Genomic DNA, 20,682 nt, shown 5'->3' on the forward strand with positions numbered 1-20,682 from the left:
AATTATTATTAAAAACAGAATTCGACAATCTCTCCATTAAACAAACAGAACTGTTAGGGCTCGGTCTGTTGACCAACCTGGCAACCAGCAATGAGAGCGGGGGAAGGGCGCGTCTGAAACACCTGCAGCCTACCTACTCGTTAACCACTCTAGTATAAGTTTGTTTGCTTTCCAGAACTCGTCGCGAGTTCGTCCTGAACAGTCCCGTGAGTAAATTCTTCGTCTCGAGTTTTGTGACATTTCTGTGTCTCCCGGTGGAGTACAGATTGTAGTATTCTCCGTGTTTTTGCTTGTTTGATTATTCCCTTGTGTCAGTTCTCCTTGAGAGCTTGTTCGGAGAAGAACTCTCTTTGTGTTTTCCCCATTGGATTTTCCCATCGTGATTTTCTAGTTGAGATCAAGTTTTTGATATTCTAATTTCTCCTCTCTCACTGTGGATCTTATTACTCGATTGGACTTCTACCTTAAAGGAGCAGTTTGTGTTTTTTCCCCTTTCGGACTTTAAAGGAGCAGTTTGTGTTTTTTCCCCTTTCGGACTTTAAAAGGAGCAGTTTGTGTTTTTTCCCTTTCGGACTTTAAAGGAGCAGTTTACGTTTTTTCCCTTTCGGACTTTAAAGGAGCAGTTTACTTTTTCCCCTTTTCGGATTAAGGGGGCAGTTTTCGTTTTCCCATTTTTAAGAAGCTATTCTCAAGTTCCGCCTGAAGCGCCTCCCCCTTCTGTCCAGGCCCGGCCGGCTCTCCTCTACGAGTCCTGCCAGGTTGGTGCTTTACTTTGTCTTGTGTTGTCGCTATTGGGTTCGTTCTACAAACCTTAACAGTACGAACTCGCCTTCACTATGAACCCAGACAACCCAGACGCCAATCCTGTCCAGGCTGCTCTCTATAAGCAGATTCAGCTTACAGCCTCCCACGGCCAGCAACTACAAGAGGCCGCTGTGGCCATGCAGGGCCTCCGGGCTCAGGTGCAACCCCTCCAGGCTTCGGTGGATTCTCTTTCGGCCCAGCAAGCGGCGCTCGCGAGCCAACAAGAGGAGGTTCTTAAGCAGTTGCAAACTCTCACAGCGGCTATCACCATCCAGCCAGCTGTCCCACCAGTTCCGGCCACCCCTCCTCCAGCAGTGCCCGCAGCCGTTGCCTTAGACAATCCTACCGTTTATGTTTCGGATTTCCGGGAGCCCAGTATCTCCAATCCCAGGCCTTTTGATGGCAACTTTGAGACCTGTGCCACGTTCATCATGCAGTGTGAGCTTGTCTTCGCCCACCATTCCAGGGGGTTCACCACAGATGCTGCAAAAGTTGCTTACGTGACTAACCTGCTGACTGGCCGCGCTGCTCAGTGGGCCACTGCTTCCTGGTCCATGGGGGCCAGTTTCTGCTCTTCCTACGATGACTTTGTGGCTGAGCTTCGGAAGGTATTCCATCATCCAGTGTACGGTCAGGATCCGGGTGTCCGATTGAGCAGGATCCAGCAGGGCAGTGGCAGTGTCACTGACTACTCAGTCGAGTTCAGGCTGGCTGCGGCTGAGAGTGGCTGGAACGACCAGTCACTTCGGGTAACCTTCCGTAGGGGCCTCAGCGATGCCGTCAAGGATCAGCTAGCCACCCGGGAGGATCCTACCTCTCTCGACGACCTTATCAGCCTTGCCATCCGCATCGATGGACGTCTCCGCGAGAGAAGGCGCGAGCGAGGTCTACGGGGAACCGTTTCTACCTCTCAGCCATCCAGAGCTTCCGAAGGGGGCTCTTCTTCGTCGCACTCCACTTCCCCTGTGGCAAGCCTCTCCTCCTCCCAGACAGTGACAGAGGGGGAACCTATGCAGCTTGGGCGTACACGACTGACTCCCGCTGAACGTAAGGCCCGGTTCAAGGCAGGTCTCTGTCTTTACTGCGGTCTTAAGGGACACCGGATCAGCGAGTGTCCTACGCGGCCAAAGGATTAGGCTCACTGGGACCCCGGGAGATCCTAGTGAGCCGTCTTTCCTGTTCCCGCCATCCTGCTCCGGCTAACCATCTTGTGAGCGTTACCCTGGCTTGGGCAGACCAGCGGCTCACTGTAGGCGCACTCATCGATTCGGGAGCTGATGGGTGTTTCTTGGACTCTACGTTTGCTGCTCAAGCTAACATTCAATGTGAGGAATTGGAGAGGCCAATAGAGGCCTTTGCTCTGGATGAGCGCCGCCTGGCCAGTGTTACCCGACAGTCCTGTCCCGTGTCTCTCACTATTGCTGGAAACCATGTGGAGAGCCTTCAGTTCTTCGTCATCCAGTCTCCCTTAGTTCCTGTGATCTTGGGGCGTCCCTGGTTGGCTCAGCATGAGCCTCACATTGCTTGGTCGTCTGGTAACATTTTGGAGTGGAGCTCCTCCTGTCACGCCCGGTGTCTTCAGGCCGCACCTGGTCCAGCAGTCCAGACTGTTCCGATTGCCCCTCCTCCCGATCTTTCCTCTGTTCCTCCCGAGTATCATGATCTCGGGGAGGTCTTCAGCAAGACGCGGGCTCAGTCTCTCCCTCCGCATCGGCCATATGATTGTGCTATCAACCTCCGTCCTGGGGCCTCTCTCCCTAGCAGTCGTCTTTACAGCCTCTCCATCCCCGAGAAGGCTGCTATGGACGATTACATTTCAGAATCGTTGGCGGCAGGGCTAATCCGACCCTCATCCTCCCAGGTGGCAGCTGGTTTCTTTTTCGTTAAGAAGAAGGATGGTGGTCTCCGACCCTGCATTGATTATCGCCAACTCAACGACATCACCATCAAGAATAAATACCCCCTGCCTCTGATGAGCTCCACCCTCGAACCCCTGACCCAGGCGACTGTCTTCACTAAGCTGGATCTCCGGAACGCCTACCATCTCGTTCGGATCCGGAAAGGGGACGAGTGGAAGACAGCCTTTAAGACTCCCCGTGGTCATTATGAGTACCTGGTAATGCCGTTCGGCCTCACCAACGCCCCGGCGGTGTTCCAGGCACTCATGAATGACATCCTTCGCGACATGCTCGACCAATTCGTTGTCGTCTACCTTGATGACATCCTCATCTTCTCCAGGTCCCTCGAGGAGCATGTCCAGCACGTGCGGCAGGTTCTCGAACGCCTCCTTCGTAACCGGCTGTTCGTCAAGGCTGAGAAATGCCTGTTCCATTCTGAGTCAGTGGACTACTTAGGTTTTATCGTGGAGGGAGGCAAGACTCGAGCTGATCCTCGCAAGATCAAAGCGGTGGTGGAATGGCCGGATCCTAAGTCACGTAAGGAACTGCAGAGCTTCCTCGGGTTCGCGAACTTTTACAGGAGGTTCGTCCGAAACTACAGCTCTGTAGCAGAACCCCTCACCCGTCTAACCTCCCCCTCTCAGCCGTTCGTCTGGTCCCCAGCTGCTCGCTCTGCATTTCTGTCGCTCAAGGAGAGGTTCACCAGTGCCCCCGTCCTACTCCATCCCGATCCCAAGAGGCAGTTCATAGTTGAGGTGGACGCTTCGGACACCGGATTGGGGGCTGTGCTCTCCCAACGATCAGAGGCCGACCAGAAGGTTCATCCTTGCGCGTTCTTCTCCCGCCGGTTCCTTCCCGCCGAGGAGAACTACGATGTTGGTAATCGGGAGCTTCTCGCTGTAGTGGCTGCACTTGAGGAATGGCGCCATTGGCTGGAGGGGGCAGAGCATCCATTTACCATCTGGACTGATCATAAGAACCTGACGTTAATCCGGGCAACCAAACGTCTCAATGGTCGGCAGGCACGGTGGGCCAGCTTCCTCAGTCGGTTCGACTTCACACTGACTTATCGTCCTGGCTCCCGCAACACCAAGGCAGATGCTCCGTCTCGTCAACACCTTAAGGAACCTGTAACAGTGGAACCAAGTCCCGTCCTCCCTGAGACCAAGGTCGTTGGCGTGGTGACCTGGGGCCTTGAAACGGTGGTCAAGCGCGCCTTGCGCTCCAGTCCAGCCCCGAGCAACGTGCCGCCTCGCCGACTGTTTGTTCCGGACTCAGTGAGGTCTCGGGTCCTCAAATGGGGCCACACCAGTCAGCTCGCTTGCCACCCTGGAGTCCACCGCACTTTCACTTTCATAGCTCGACGGTTCTGGTGGCCCACTATGAGGAGGGACGTCAAGGAGTTCGTCATGGCCTGCACCATCTGTGCCCGCAGCAAGGCCTCTCACCAGGCACCGGCTGGTCTGCTGCAGCCCCTTCCTATTCCCAGTCGGCCCTGGTCCCATGTGGCGTTGGATTTTGTCTCTGGACTTCCTCCGTCTCAGGGCAACACAGTGATCCTGACGGTGGTGGATCGCTTCAGCAAGGGTGTTCACCTGGTGGCTTTGCCTAAGCTTCCTTCTGCTTCAGAAACCGCTGACCTCCTGATGAGCCACGTCTTCCGTTTGCATGGACTTCCCAAGGACATTGTGTCAGACAGAGGGCCCCAGTTTGTTTCCCGTGTGTGGCGTGCTTTCTGCAAGGGGTTGGGCGCCTCGGTCAGCCTTTCGTCGGGATATCATCCGCAGACTAACGGACAGACTGAGAGGATGAACCAGAGTGTGGAATCTGCTCTCCGTTGCGTCGCTGCCAAGAAGCCAACCTCCTGGAGTCAGTTTCTCCCCTGGGTCGAGTATGCGGTCAACTCCCTGGTCAGCTCCGCCACCGGCCTCTCGCCCTTTGAGGCATCCCTGGGTTACCAGCCGCCCGTCTTCTCTGCACAGGAGTCCGAAGTGGAGGTTCCCTCCGTGCAGACTCATCTGGACCGCTGTCGTCGTGTCTGGGAGATCACCAGGGCTGCGCTGCTCCGTGCTACGGAACGTGCCAGACGAGGAGCTAACCGTCGCCGATCCACAGCACCAGCTTACCAACCCGGACAGAGAGTCTGGCTGTCCACCAAGGATCTCCCCCTTCAGTCCTCTGCCAAGAAGCTGAATCCCCGGTTCGTTGGACCCTTCGAGATCCAGGAAGTACCCAGTCCTGCAGTTGTGCGTCTTAAGCTCCCGGCCTCCATGAAGATCCATCCGGTTTTTCATGTGTCCCGAGTAAAGCCTGTCTCCGAGAGCCCCCTTATGCCTCCGGCCCCAGCTCCGCCTCCCCCTGAGATTGTGGATGGGCATCCACAGTGGAAGGTCCGTCGGCTGATGGACGTCCGACGCAGGGGACGGGGGTTCCAGTATTTGGTTGACTGGGAGGGCTATGGGGTGGAGGAACGAAGCTGGGTATCCCGCCAGCTCATCATGGACCCTGGTCTGCTCGCTGAGTTCTATCGCCGTCACCCTGACAAGCCTGGCAGGTCGCCTGGTGGCTCCCGTAGAGGGGGGGGTACTGTTAGGGCTCGGTCTGTTGACCAACCTGGCAACCAGCAATGAGAGCGGGGGAAGGGCGCGTCTGAAACACCTGCAGCCTACCTACTCGTTAACCACTCTAGTATAAGTTTGTTTGCTTTCCAGAACTCGTCGCGAGTTCGTCCTGAACAGTCCCGTGAGTAAATTCTTCGTCTCGAGTTTTGTGACATTTCTGTGTCTCCCGGTGGAGTACAGATTGTAGTATTCTCCGTGTTTTTGCTTGTTTGATTATTCCCTTGTGTCAGTTCTCCTTGAGAGCTTGTTCGGAGAAGAACTCTCTTTGTGTTTTCCCCATTGGATTTTCCCATCGTGATTTTCTAGTTGAGATCAAGTTTTTGATATTCTAATTTCTCCTCTCTCACTGTGGATCTTATTACTCGGTTGGACTTCTACCTTAAAGGAGCAGTTTGTGTTTTTTCCCCTTTCGGACTTTAAAGGAGCAGTTTGTGTTTTTTCCCCTTTCGGACTTTAAAGGAGCAGTTTGTGTTTTTTCCCTTTCGGACTTTAAAGGAGCAGTTTACGTTTTTTCCCTTTCGGACTTTAAAGGAGCAGTTTACTTTTTTCCCTTTTCGGATTAAGGGGGCAGTTTTCGTTTTCCCATTTTTAAGAAGCTATTCTCAAGTTCCGCCTGAAGCGCCTCCCCCTTCTGTCCAGGCCCGGCCGGCTCTCCTCTACGAGTCCTGCCAGGTTGGTGCTTTACTTTGTCTTGTGTTGTCGCTATTGGCTTCGTTCTACAAACCTTAACAAGAACAATTATTCTTTAAATCAAAACAGACATTTTATGAGCATGGAGAGAAAGCTGGAAAACTATTAGCCCATCAGGTTAGACAGTCCACAGCCGCTAACACTATTTCTGAAATTTGCACAGCAGCTGGGGTAAAGACTGCCGACCCTGACACCATCAATAACCAGTTTAAACAATTTTATATTACCCTTTATAGTTCAAAACCGCCCAGCGACTTGTCGCATATTTTCACTTTTTTAGACGGTCTGACCACACCAAAGATTGCCCTTGCAGACAGAGCACAGATAGACAGAGAGATATCAACAGAGGAAGTGATACAAGCAATTAAATCCATGCAGAGCAACAAAGCACCGGGTCCGGATGGTTTCACAATTGAAATGTATAAAGAATTTGCTACCAAGCTGGCACCAATACTTAACCAACAGAAATTGCCCCAAACTATGATGCAGTCAATCATATCCGTGTTACTTAAAAAAGAAAAAGATCCCCTAATGTGTGGCTCCTACCGTCCTGTAAGCTTGTTGAACTGCGACTACAAAATCCTTACAAAAATCTTGGTCACTCGTATTGAAACTGTTGTCCCAACGGTTGTTAACCCTGATCAAACTGGTTTTATACCAGGCAGGCAGTCATTCTATAACATGCGCCGCCTATTTAATGTACTGTACACACCACATTCCGTAGAACAGACAGAAGTAGTGATTTCTTTAGATGCTGAGAAGGCATTTGACCACATCGAATGGCAATATCTATTTGCTGTTCTAGAAAGGTTTGGATTTGGTTCCTCATTCCTAGCATGGGTTAAAATATTGTATTGCTCACCGACAGCCGCAGTGCGGACGAATAATATTATTTCTGATTATTTTTCACTCCATAGGGGCTGCAGACAGGGCTACAGCCTTTCTCCTTACCTGTTCAATTTGGCAATTGAGCCACTCGCTATAGCTCTTAGGGCAGAGGATGGCATTAAAGGTATCTCACGAGGTGGTAAATTGCATAAGGTATCACTTTATGCAGATGACCTGTTGTTATATATATCCAACCCAATAGAATCTATACCAAGAGAATTACTTACCCTGGATAACTTTGGTCGCCTGTCAGGTTAAAAGATAAACTATTCAAAGAGCTTGCGTTTTCTGATTAACCACACTGATAGAGACTACTCTAGCTTTCCATTCAAACTTGAACATAATGTATTTACATATTTAGGAATCAAAGTCACTCATACAATGGGGAGGTTATATAACCATAACTTTAAAACACTAATAGAACGAACAAAACAAGATTTTAAAAAGTGGTCAACGCTACCAATTTCATTAGCGGGCCGCATTAACACAGTTAAAATGACAGTCTTACCCAGATTTCTCTGTCTTTTTCAAATGATTCCCATATTCATACCTAAGACAACTTTTCAACAATTAGATAGATTAATTTCATCATTCATCTGGAACAATTCAAACCCCAGGATGAAGAAAATATACTTGGAGGTCCCTAAGGAGACAGGGGGATTAGGTTTGCCTAACTTTATTTGCTACTGTAGAGCCGAAGGAACGGAGAAGACCGTAGGTTCACACTTTAGCCGTGTAGGCAACTTTCTTTAATCCACGGTAAATCAGAGAGCAACCAAACCACAGCTCGACTCAGCGGAGGTGGCAAGAATCATCAGAAAACTGGCTGGACAACCATAACTTAACCCTGCGTTAACCTGCCAGGGCAACCATGACTTAACCCTTAGTTCCTGGGTTGAATTCTGTCCCCAATACGTGTCCACCACATGAGCCCCCCCAGAATTCGCCCTAGTAATCGAAGTCAGGCAGGCGCGGGGGGACAACAGGCCGTCCGCGGCGGCTCCGGATAACAGGGGCCGGAGTGTCTCTGGGAGGCATTGACGCGGGCCTGTGGAGGTCGGCCTGAGGAGCAGAAGAGGCAGCTCGGGCCTCCACGGGGGGAGGAGGCGGAGCCGGGGGACGACCGCGACGAGGAGGTTGGGCTAACTCCAACGGCTGCGTCAAGTCCAGGTGTGCGGGTTTAACTCGGTCCACTGAAACATGCTCGGCCGTGCCCCCAAAATCCACCACCAGGTGCTTAGTTCCCCGTTCCAGGACGCGGAAGGGGCCGTCATAAGGGGGTTGCAGAGGGGGGCGGTGTGCGTCGTGACGGATGAACACGTAGTCCGCTGACTGCAGACCTGGGGGCACCTGGGACACCGGCGCGCCGTGTTGGGCGGTAGGGACGGGTGTGAAAGCTCTGACCCCGTCCAGCAAGGAGGCTCGTTGGTCCACAGCTGACCAGGGACGCGTTGCATTGGGCATGAAATCGCCTGGGACTCGCAGCGGCGTGCCGTACACCAGCTCCGCAGAGGAGGCTTGTAGGTCTTCCTTCGGGGCGGTCCGCAGGCCCAGCATGACCCATGGGAGCTTGTCGACCCAGTTGCAGTCCTTGAGAGTAGCCCGAAGCGCAGCCTTCATGGACCGGTGGAAGCGCTCACATAGGCCGTTCGCCTGAGGGTGGTAGGCGGTAGTGCGATGAAGCTTGACGCCCAGAGCCTCACCCACAGCACTCCATAGCTCTGAGGTAAACTGTGGCCCGCGGTCAGATGAAAGGTCGGAAGGCGTACCGAAACGTGAGACCCACGACCCAATAAAAGCCCGGGCCACATCAGCAGACGTCGTGGATGCCAGGGGAACAGCTTCAGGCCAGCGCGTAGTCCTGTCCACCACAGTGAAGAGGTAGGTGAACCCATGGGAGGGGGGTAGGGGACCAACCAGGTCGACGTGGACATGGTCAAATCGTCTCTCCGGCACTGCGAAGCGTTCCAGGGGCGCCTTAATGTGGCGGTGTATCTTAGCCCGCTGACAGGCAACACACGAGTCGGCCCACGCTTTCACGTCTCTCTTAAGTCCCTCCCACACAAACTTAGCAGAGGTCAGGCGCACGGATGGCTTACCGCCTGGATGAGAGAGGCCGTGCACAGCTTCAAATACGGGGCGTCTCCAGCTGTGCGGGACGATGGGCCTGGGCTGTCCTGTGGAGACGTCACACAGGAGGGTGGCACCTGTGTCGCTGAAAGGAACGTCCTGCAGGCGGAGCCCCGTGTCGGAGGCCCGGAGACGGAGGATGCTCGGGTCCGTGGCCTGGTCAACGGCCATCTGTGCATAGTCAAGGCCTAGGTGGACCGCTCCAATCACTGCCCTAGAGAGGCAGTCAGCTACCTGGTTAGACTTACCAGCGACGTGCTGGATGTCGGTAGTGAATTCCGAAATGTAGGAGAGTTGTCGCTGCTGGCGAGCGGACCATGGCTCGGCCGTCTTGGACATGGCAAACGTGAGGGGCTTGTGGTCCACGTACGCAGTAAACTCGCGGCCCTCTAGCAGGAAACGGAAATGCCGGACAGCGAGCCAGAGACCGAGGAGTTCCCTGTCAAAAGTACTATACTTGCGCTCTCGGGGTGTAAGCTGGCGACTGAAAAAGGCCAAAGGCTGCCAAGCCCCCCCCACCCACTGTTCGTGAACCGCACCAACAGCATAGTCCGATGCATCCGTGGTTATGGAAATAGGCGCTGTAGGTGAAGGATGCGCTAGCAGGGTAGCCTGGGAGAGCGCAGCTTTAGTCTCGGTGAACGCACGGTCCCGCTCTGCTGTCCAGTCGACCGCCTGGTTGGGGGACATGCCTTTCAGCGCCTCGTACAGTGGCCGGATGATAAAGGCGGCTCGGGGAATGAAGCGGTGGTAGAATGTCACCATCCCAATGAACTCCCTGAGCGCACGAGCTGTTTGGGGGCGCGGAAAGGCCGCCACCGCTTCCACCTTTGAGGGCAGGGGGACTGCCCCGTCCCCAGTGATGCGATGCCCGAGGAAATCAATGGCTGTCAGCCCGAACCGGCACTTCGCCGGGTTGACGATCAGCCCATGCTGGCTGAGGCGTGTGAAGAGGGCATGAAGATGGGACAGGTGTTCTTCCTTGGAGGCGCTGGCGATGAGTATGTCGTCCAAATAGACGAAGAGGAAAGGAAGGCCACGGAGCACTGAATCCATCAGCCGCTGAAAGGACTGGGCCGCGTTTTTGAGTCCAAATGGCATTCGTAGGAATTCAAATAGGCCGAATGGGGTAGTCACCGCTGTCTTGGGGATGTCTGAGGGGTGCACGGGAACTTGATGATAACCACGGACCAGGTCGACTTTTGAGAAGACGCATTTGCCAGACAGGTTTGCAGAAAAGTCCTGGATATGCGGGACAGGATAGCGGTCGGGCGTGGTGGCGTCATTTAGTCGGCGGTAGTCCCCGCATGGGCGCCAACCTCCATCAGGCTTAGCGACGATGTGGAGTGGGGACGCCCACGGGCTGTCAGAGCGGCGGATGATCCCCATGCGTTCCAGGTGCTCGAACTCAGACTTGGCAATGGCGAGTTTGGCGGGGTCGAGACGCCTGGCTCTGGCGTAGACCGGGGGCCCCTTCGTAGCAATGTGATGCTCCACCCCATGCTTAGCGGTGGGTGCAGAGAAGGTAGGCTGGGTGAGGTCAGGGAACTCAGCGAGGAGGCGGGTGAACTTGTCTGCCTCTGAGAGAGAGTTGGCTAGACCTGCATAGGCCGCTTCCCTCCGCGTACATGCGAAGGAGGAGAAGGTTAAGGCATCGACCAGACGGCTGTTCTGAATGTCCACTAGCAAACCGTAAGCGCACAAAAAATCAGCTCCGAGGAGGGGAAGCGTTACATTGGCCATGACGAACTCCCACGTGAAACGTTGTCCACCAAAACACAGTTCTACAGACCGCACGCCGTAGGTGTGGATAGGGCTGCCGTCAGCCGTCGCCAACTGGGGGCCCCGCTCCCCGCCCATGATGTCGACGTCAGTAGCAGGGAGCACGCTTCTCTGTGCGCCCGTGTCACAAAGAAATCGCCGACCGGAGATGGTGTCGAGGATGAAGAGTAGCCTGCTCGTATCGCCAACACTCATGGCCACTACTGAGTGTTGGCCCTCTCGTTTCCCGTCGGCCTGTAGTTGCAGGGGGAACGGCACCGTTTAGCTTTCGCACCAAATCGAGCGTGGTACATACAGAGTCCAGAGGGCTTGTAGCGGTCTGATGCTGTGGCGCCACCGTCGGGCCACGCCCGCGATGTCGGCGGGGGGCCAGTGAAGGTAGGAGCCAGCACCCCGGCATGGGAGGAACGTTGTGTAGCGACGAAGAATCGGTCAGCCTCCTTTGCCAGCTCACGGGGATCAGTGATGGTGGAGTTAGCGAGCGCAGTCTGGACGTGGGGCGGCATGTTGCGCAGAAACAGCTCCATAAACAGGAAACATGGCTTTTCTTGACCCAGTAGGTTTAACATCCTGCTCATTAGCTCCGATGGTTTGCCATCTCCCAAGCCCTGAATTGCGAAGAGGCGACGTGCTCTCTCCGTTGTTGACAGTTCAAAAGTTTCAAGGAGGAGATGTTTAAGTGCGGCGTATTTACCATCGGCCGGTGGGTTGGTTATGAAACCGCTTATCCTGGAAGCCGTAGCGCACCCCAGCGCTGCCAATACGTAGTAGTACCTGGTCTCGTCTGCTGTTATGTCTCTGAGCGCGAACTGTGCCTCAGCCTGCGCGAACCATGTAGCCGCGGAAGACTCCCAAAACTCCGGCAGTTTAATTGCAACGGCGTTCGTAGCCATAATGTGTGTGGTTTCAGAAAACTTATCCGAAAACCGACGTCGGGGTCACCAGTGTAGAGCCGAAGGAACGGAGAAGACCGTAGGTTCACACTTTAGCCGTGTAGGCAACTTTCTTTAATCCACGGTAAATCAGAGAGCAACCAAACCACAGCTCGACTCAGCGGAGGTGGCAAGAATCATCAGAAAACTGGCTGGACAACCATAACTTAACCCTGCGTTAACCTGCCAGGGCAACCATGACTTAACCCTTAGTTCCTGGGTTGAATTCTGTCCCCAATACGTGTCCACCACACTACTACTGGGCTGTGAACATTCTAATACTTTTACATTGGGCATTTACATATAAGAATCAACAGGGTACAGATTGCGTTCACATGGAACTCTTATCCAATCCTTTACCGATATTCACCTCTCCACTACCACACAATCGTAACATACAAATAACAAACCCGGTGGTTAAAGCTTCACTTAGGATATGGTTCCAGTTTAGGAGGCATTTTGGATTAAAGCATGCTAGCGGTCTTTTTCCAGTAGCAAATAATCAATTCTTCTTGTCATCTGTGTTAGATAACGCATTTCAACTTTGGCATTGAAATGGACTGGTGTTTTTCTGTGATATATTTAAAGATGGAACATTCACCTCATTTGAAGCACTTACCAAAGACCATAACATACCCAGATCCCATTTTTTTAGATACCTTCAAATCCGTAGTTTTGCCAAGAAAGTGTTTCCCTCATTTCCGTATCTGCCACCCAGGAGTCAATTAGATGTTATTCTAGAGAAGGATCCCTTTGGGAAGAGACGGGTCTCTATAAATTACACACTGATACAAGGATTGAAACAGATATACTGGGACAAAACAAAAACTGCATGGGAGAGAGATTTGGGTGTAGAGCTTTCTGAAGAGGCATGGCGGGACAGCTTAACTCGTATACATGCGTCCTCAGTGTGTATATGACATGGGTTAATTCAGTTTAAGGTGCTTCACCGTCTTCACTACTCGGGGGACAAGCTTGCCAGAATCTTTCCCACCACAGACCCTGGCTGTCCGAGGTGCAGCCATAGTCCAGCCTCGGTGGGACACATGTTCTGGGCATGCTCCTCCCTCAACAGTTATTGGGGACAGATATTTAATGTATTCTCACATATCTGTAAACAGACCATAACCCCTGATTTTCACACAGCCGTCTTTGGCATACCACCCCCTAACTGTAAGGTCACAACTTTGCAGGCAAATTGCCTCATTACTAGCACGCAGACTTATCCTATTCAACTGAAAGTCGAATAAAGCGCCATCATTTTTGCAGTGGTTGAGGGAGGTGCTGTCCTTTCTACCTTTAGAAAAGCTCCGATATAAAATATGTAAAACCCGCAAAAACTTTACTTTGACCTGGAGTCCTTTCATAGACTTTATTGAAGGGTTTCCCTTTTATTGAATGTACTTTTTATTTAACTGGTTGTAACGACAATACTTATAGATATATGTGTACAACTTTATATCGTCTTCAAAAATATGGTTATTATGTGGAATTGGAATAAGAAATCCCTGCGTAGTCCTTTTTTTAGCCTTGGGGGGGAGGGGGGATTCCTGCATGTTTCTTTTTGTTGTTGTTGTTGTTGTTGTTGTTGTTGTTGTTGTTCGTGTGCTTTGTATACCTGTTCCAAAAAAACTTGAAAATTGGAAAATAAAGTTTAAAAAAAAAAAAGGAAACGTGGACGTGGTGCCATCTCACATACCAATACAGTGGACAGACTCACATCAACAAACTCGAGTGCCTGATACACTGTGTGGTTACACCAGCAGTCCCGGCATTCCCAGATTTCTCCCAGCCGTTTGTTCTTCATACATGCAGACGCATCCAATAAGGGGTTAGGAGCTGTGCTATATCAGAAACACGATGGGAAGCTACATGTAACGGCGTATGGATCCCGGACACTGTCAGCAGCAGAAAGAAACTATCACCTCCATTCAGGTAAATTAGGATTTCTCGCTCTTAAGTGGGCGATTACAGAAAGACTCCGCGACTATTTGTATTACGCCCCCCCTTTATCACCGTTTACAGTGACAACATCCCCCTGACTTCTGTGTTGTCCACTGCGAAGTTAAACGCCACAGGAAGTAGGTGGGTAGCAGAATTAGCAGACTTTAACTTTACCATAAGATACCGCCCTGGCAAAGAGAACATGGATGCTGATAGCTTGTCTAGAATGCCAGTAGATGTTGGCCAGCTGATGAAGGAGTGCACAGAGGAGATGTCTTATGATGCGGTGGGAACAACTGCTCAGGCAGTAGAAACACAGTCGGAGACAAACGCCTTATGGTCAGTGGCCATCTCTGTCAAGAGTCTGCTCGATGCTCAAGATACCTCAGTTGTTTCATCAACACCAGCACAGACACAACAGGATCAAAAAACGACTCACATATTGGACCAGTTTTGCAGTACAAAGTGTCTGGAGTGAGGGCCTCACGTCAAGAACTGAGAAACCTCGATGAACAGAGCCGTTGTCTCCTCCGTGAATGTGATAGACTGGAGGGTGATGGAAATGGAGTCCTCTGGAGAAAGACAGTGCACAGAACACAACTGGTAATGCCTGAAAACACAAGACTGCTGCATTAAAGGAGCTACACAACCAGATGGGGCACCAAGGCACTGACAGGACAATATCGCTGGTTAGAGACCGCTTATTCTGGCCGTACATGCAGCGGGAAATAGAACAATATGTGATGAGCTGCACTTGCCTTAGACAAAAAAATCCTAGCCGAGAGGCAAGGGCCCCTCTTAAAAACATTGTCACCACCCAGCATTTGAACTCGTGTCAGTGGACTTCCTCCATCTTGATAAGTGTAAAGGCGGGTATGAGTATATTTTAGTGATTGTAGATAATGTCACACGTTTCGCACAGGCGTACCATACAACAACAAAGTCTGGAAAAACAGTGGCTGACAAAATATTCAATGATTACGCCTTGAAATTTGGATTCCCAATGCGTATTCACCACGATCAGGGAGGTGAGTTTGAAAATCAACTTCTCTCACTGTAATATTTGCTAGTAATATTTAATTTGCTAATGTCCCTTACGGCTTTCCGTAGCGCCACAACAAAGTCACGTGATGTACGTAACAACGGCAGTCGGAATCCGGTCGGTGAATAAACACCCAGCACGAGAGAAGTCGTCCTTGCTTTATTAATGTTATAAGTTAACATAGCCAGAGGGCACAGATCATTACATGGTGTCAGAGTAGCGGAGTTTAAATACCCAATATGGATTCGTACGGCGTTCCAGCTCCACGGATGGACTGGGAATCGGCGAACTTACCTGAAGCATGGAGACGATTTCGACAAACAACGGAGTTAATGTTCAAGGGCCCCCTGCGCGGGAAGAACGAAGAGGAGAAATGCAGCTACCTCCTGCTCTGAATAGGGGAAAAAGGGCGCGATGTGCACAACACTTGGACACTCAGCGGAGAACAAGCCAAGAAGCTAGAAACGTACTACGATAAGTACACTGAGTACATCACCCCCAAAGCAAACCCGATTTATGCCAGATATAAATTTCATGAAAAGATGCAGGGAGAGAGTGAATCCTTCGAACAATTGGTAACTGAGCTAAAGCTCCTAGTCAAAGACTGTGGCTACCCAAATGCCGACGAGATGGTCAGGGACCGCATCGTGTTTGCCACCAACTCACCTAGAGTAAGAGAAAAGCTACTTAGCCAGGGAGCTGAGCTAACGCTAGAAAAAGCCATAAATGTAGCCCGCTCACACGAGCTAGCAAAGCAACAGCTAAAGGTTATTGGCCAGGGCAGCACACATGAAACGGTGCACGCAATAGGCAGAAAGACTTACAAACCGAACGCACCCAAAGCAGCTAACGCTAACTTCAGACAAAGGGAGGGTAACGTTAGCACCGCCGCTAGGGCGTGTAGCTATTGTGGAGGGCTACACGGTGCTAAAGCCACTTGCCCAGCTAAGGGTAAACAATGCATTAAATGCAAGAAGCTCAATCATTTTGCTAAAGTATGCAAGTCTAGCTCCCAGGGACAGACAAAGTACTACCGCGGCACAGTACATGCCGTCGGAGAGAACCCAGAAGAGTACACCACTGACAGAGAACAGGAAGAACTGTACTTCGACAACATTACAGTGGAGAGCACCGCTGTGGGAGAACAGACAGAGCTGTACATAGACTGCATCTCAATAGAGAACAACGGAAAAAGCAACGAGCAGGCTTACGTAGAGGTTGGAATTGGCACACCTCCACAGAAGGTAAAGTTTAAACTAGACACTGGGGCACAGGCCAATACTATTCCCACCAACCTGTTCCAGGCGCTGTTCAAAAATGTGACACTGAAACCAGCAATACACAGACTCACTGAATATGGAGGAGGCGCGCTGAGCGTGAAAGGCACATGCAAACTCAAATGTAAGTACAGAGACAATGCAATGATGCTGGACTTTTACGTCATTGACACAAACGCCCCACCAGTTATGGCAATGAAAACATGCCGTGACCTAAACTTGGTAAAAATAGTGATGGCTGTGAGCGAGGAAAACAATGTCACATCACAGAGCATAATGGATGAGTATGCAGATGTTTTCCAGGGAATAGGAGAGTTCCCAGGCGAGTGCACCTTCCGCGTCACACCAGATGCAACGCCGGTCGTCTGCCCGCCACGCAGAATCCCCATCGCCCTACGCAGCAAACTGAGGGACGAGCTTGACAGCATGGAGAAAGGCGGCATAATCTGTAAGGTAACAGAACCCACAGAATGGGTGAACGCACTCGTCATTGTTGAGAAGCCAAAGACAGGCAAACTTAGAGTGTGTTTAGACCCCAGAGCTCTTAACAAAGTGATACAACGACCTCACTACCCCCTCCCCACGCTGGAGGACGCCACCACAAAGCTCGCTGGAGCTGAGTACTTTAGCGTGTTAGACGCGCGGTCAGGCTATTGGGCCATCAAACTGAGCACTGAATCCTCAATGTTGACGACATTTAACACAGTGTTTGGCAGGTATCGTTTCCTCAGACTGCCATTCGGAATCGTGTCCGCACAAGACGAGTTCCAGAGACGCGTGGATGAAACATATGAAGGATTGGACGGTGTGACGGCCATAGTGGACGACATACTAGTGTTCGGCAAGACTAAAGAGGAACATGACCAGCGTCTCAGAGCGATGCTGAAGCGCACAAGGGAGCGAGGGGTGAGGCTCAACCCCGACAAGTGTCACATATGCGTGTCCGAGGTAAGCTACTTCGGCCACACGCTCTCACACGAAGGCATCAAACCAGACCCACACAAGTGAAGGCGGTCAAGGACATGCAACCCCCACAGAACAAAGCAGAGCTGGAGACAGTCCTCGGCATGATCAACTACCTCGCCAGATTTGCTCCACACCTCTCACAGATAAACTCACCCCTCAGACAGCTTCTGAAACAGGACAGTGCGTTTGTGTGGGATGCAGTCCACGACAAGGCGTTCCAAGAGATGAAGAATCTCATTACACAGCACCCAGGTCCAGTACTCTCATATTTCGACCCGCAGAAAGAGCTGCGACTCCAAGAGGATGCATCCAAAAGTAGCCTTGGGGCTGTCATGCTCCAAGATGGCAAACCAATTGCCTATGCGTCCAAGTCACTCAACAGCACTGAAGAAAACTACGCACAGATAGAGAAGGAGCTCTACGCTGTGGTCTTCGGCTGCAAGAGGTTCCACGAGTACATGTACGGACGAAAAGTGATTGTGGAGTCAGACCACAAGCCTCTGGAGGCAATACTAAAAAAGCCACTGGCAGCAGCACCACCCCGGCTGCAACGGATGATCCTGGCGCTCCAAAAATACGACATCCAAATCATCCACCGCCCCGGTAAGGACATACCGGTGGCCGACACACTGTCACGCAAGTCAATAGAACACCACGACAGTGACCTACAGGAAGGGATGGAGGCCCAAGTGCACACAGTCCTCAGCAACATCCCTGTGAGCGACACAAGACTCACAGAAATCAAGCAGGAAACAGCGCAAGATCCACAGCTCACCGCACTCAGACGAGCCACACTCACTGGCTGGCCAGACACAAAGAAAAAGTGCCCGCCCAGCATCCAGGAATACTGGAACCACAGAGCAGAAATCTCAGAAATGGACGGTATCCTGTTCAAAGGTGAGAGAATCATTGTCCCCCAAAAGATTCGCAAGGACATGATACAGCGCATCCATGCCAGCCACCTCGGCGTGGAAAAAAGCAAATGCCGAGCAAGAGACTTACTGTTCTGGCCTGGCATGGGGAAACAGATCGAGGATGCGGTAGCAGACTGCAGCATATGCCAAGAACGGCGCAGCGCAAATGCAAAGGAACCAATGATGTCACACGCCATACCCGAGCGGCCGTGGCAAGTGATAGGCACAGACCTATTCACATGGAACTCACAGGACTTCATAGTCACTGTGGACTACTACTCCAGATTCTTCGAGCTAGAGAGACTTTACAGCTGCACCTCATCTGCCGTCATCATGAAGCTGAAAGCAGCAATGGCTCGACACGGAATCCCCGAGACTATCATCAGCGACAACGGTCCGTGCTACAGCTCTGGTGAGTTCCGCAACTTCTCACAGACATGGGGTTTCTCACACACCACCATAAGCCCCCACTACCCACAGAGCAACGGCCTCTCCGAGAAGACTGTCCAGACGGCCAAACGCATCCTGGACAAAGCCAAAGCTGAGAACAAAGACCCCTACATGAGCTTACTGGAGTATCGCAACACACCGGTGGACAACCTGAAATCACCGGCACAGCTACTGATGAGTCGGAGGCTGCGGTCCATTCTCCCATCAACAGCAAAACACCTGCAGCCACAGATCTCCAGTCAGGAGGATGTTCACAAAAGGAGAGAGGTATGTCAACAGAGCCAGCAGGCGTACTACAACCGAACAGCCAAACCTCTGCCCCACCTGCCCGCAGGCACACCAATCCGCTTCCGGCAGGAGGATGGATCCTGGAGACCTGCAACTGTGGAAAGACCAGCGAACACAGACAGGAGCTACCACATCCAAACCAAAGAAGGTCAGATCTACCAACGCAACCGTCAACACCTGCGACAAAGCAGAGTGAACACTCACACTACACACACACACACACTTCACAGCAGACTGTTACCAGCGCTAACAACAACACACAAGCCCATCAGCAAGAGCATGCTGAACCTTCAGACACGAACAATCAGCGACAACCAGACACACAGCCTGGTTACACCACGAGGTCAGGTCGCACGGTCAAACCAAGACAAATCCTTGACTTATGAATGTAAAAAAGAGAGAATTGTACACCAACCTGTACTATACCTGCTATGTTTTGAAAAGAAATATTTACAGCGTTCACTTACCTTGTGTACCTACCTGCTGTTTGCAGTTACCAGTAATGAAATGAAAAAAGAAGATGAAATGTTATTACGGTGTCACATTTAGACAGTGAAGGAAATGTTTTACACTACTTTGTTGCAGTCCAGTTATATAAGAGTTCCACTTTCATATTCTTTCTTATTAAGATTGTATTCGCTTATAAACGTGCTCAACGTGGTCTGTATCTCTGCAGAGAAAGCAGCACTTTTCAGGAAAAGGGAGATGTCATATTTGCTAGTAATATTTTTTTGCTAATGTCCCTTACGGCTTTCCGTAGCGCCACAACAAAGTCACGTGATGTACGTAACAACGGCAGTCGGAATCCGGTCGGTGAATAAACACCCAGCACGAGAGAAGTCGTCCTTGCTTTATTAATGTTATAAGTTAACATAGCCAGAGGGCACAGATCATTACACTCACAACTGAGAAAATACTGGTATGTGGCCGGACCAAGGACTACCCCTTACCATCCACAGGGGAACGGTCAGGTTGAACGTTTCAACCGAACGTTAATGCAGATGCTTCAGACTCTCGCAGACAAAGACAAGACAAATTGGAAGGACTCTGTCAATAAGCTCATCTTTGCTTACAACTGCACACGTACAGAGGTAACAGGCTTTTCTCCATTTTACCTACTATACGGCCGCTCTCTAAGACTACCTACTGACATGTTATCCAACTTGCCCACCGATGCAGGAAGCTGTAGCCACCGTGAGTAGTGGAAGCAAGGAATGCAGGGAGCGTATGCTACTGCAAGAGAGAATGCACGTAAATCTGCTCAGAGAAACAAGAGGACATATGATGGCAAAGTGAGGAGTTCAGCGTTGTGCCCAGGTGACCGTGTGTTACTGCAAAACATGACCCCTCGTGGAGGACCTGGAAAATTGAGGAATCACTGGGAAGAGATCATCCATACTGTAGTTCGACAAGTGGGAGAGGATGTCCCCACATGGGAAAGGAAAGTCAAGGATTCTGCATCGCAACCCCCTTTGCCATGCGATCACCTGCCGCTGGAAGCTGAAGTGCGCCCACATGTGAAACTAAAAAGGGAAATTGCAGTGGCTGATAAAGTGAGAGAGGATGAGGAGGAAGAGGATGAGGAGGATGAATACTATTTCATGCCACCTCAGATCGCAGCTCGACCAAGAGAAACAGTGAGAGAGACTCCTGTCACGGCTGACGATGTGACGGAGCCAGACCCAACGGAACCTGAAACAGAACGACCTCAGATGGAGAATAGTGGTAATGGACTTACCGGAAATCCAGGATGCCCAGGACGACGACTCACCTGATACTTAGGATGATGCATCACTGCCCTCAGTGGAACAGGAAAGAGAGAGGGAGAAATGGACTCAGCGGCCTCAAAGACAGTGCAGGCCAGCAAAGACTCTCAGATATGTCAAAATAGGAACTCCATGCTGCTACAATCTTGCTGCACTGCCCTGTTATGTAAGGCCACAAGCATGGACACAACCGGTGCAGTTATTTCCGCTTTGGACCGTTTAAATTGCCTTACACTCATGGACTTTGAAGGAAGCCAAGTGTTACTGATCATTCACACGTGAACACCTCA

Source organism: Lampris incognitus, chromosome 12, assembly GCF_029633865.1.
Source record: "Lampris incognitus isolate fLamInc1 chromosome 12, fLamInc1.hap2, whole genome shotgun sequence".
In the NCBI taxonomy this organism is placed as follows: Eukaryota; Metazoa; Chordata; class Actinopteri; order Lampriformes; family Lampridae; genus Lampris; species Lampris incognitus.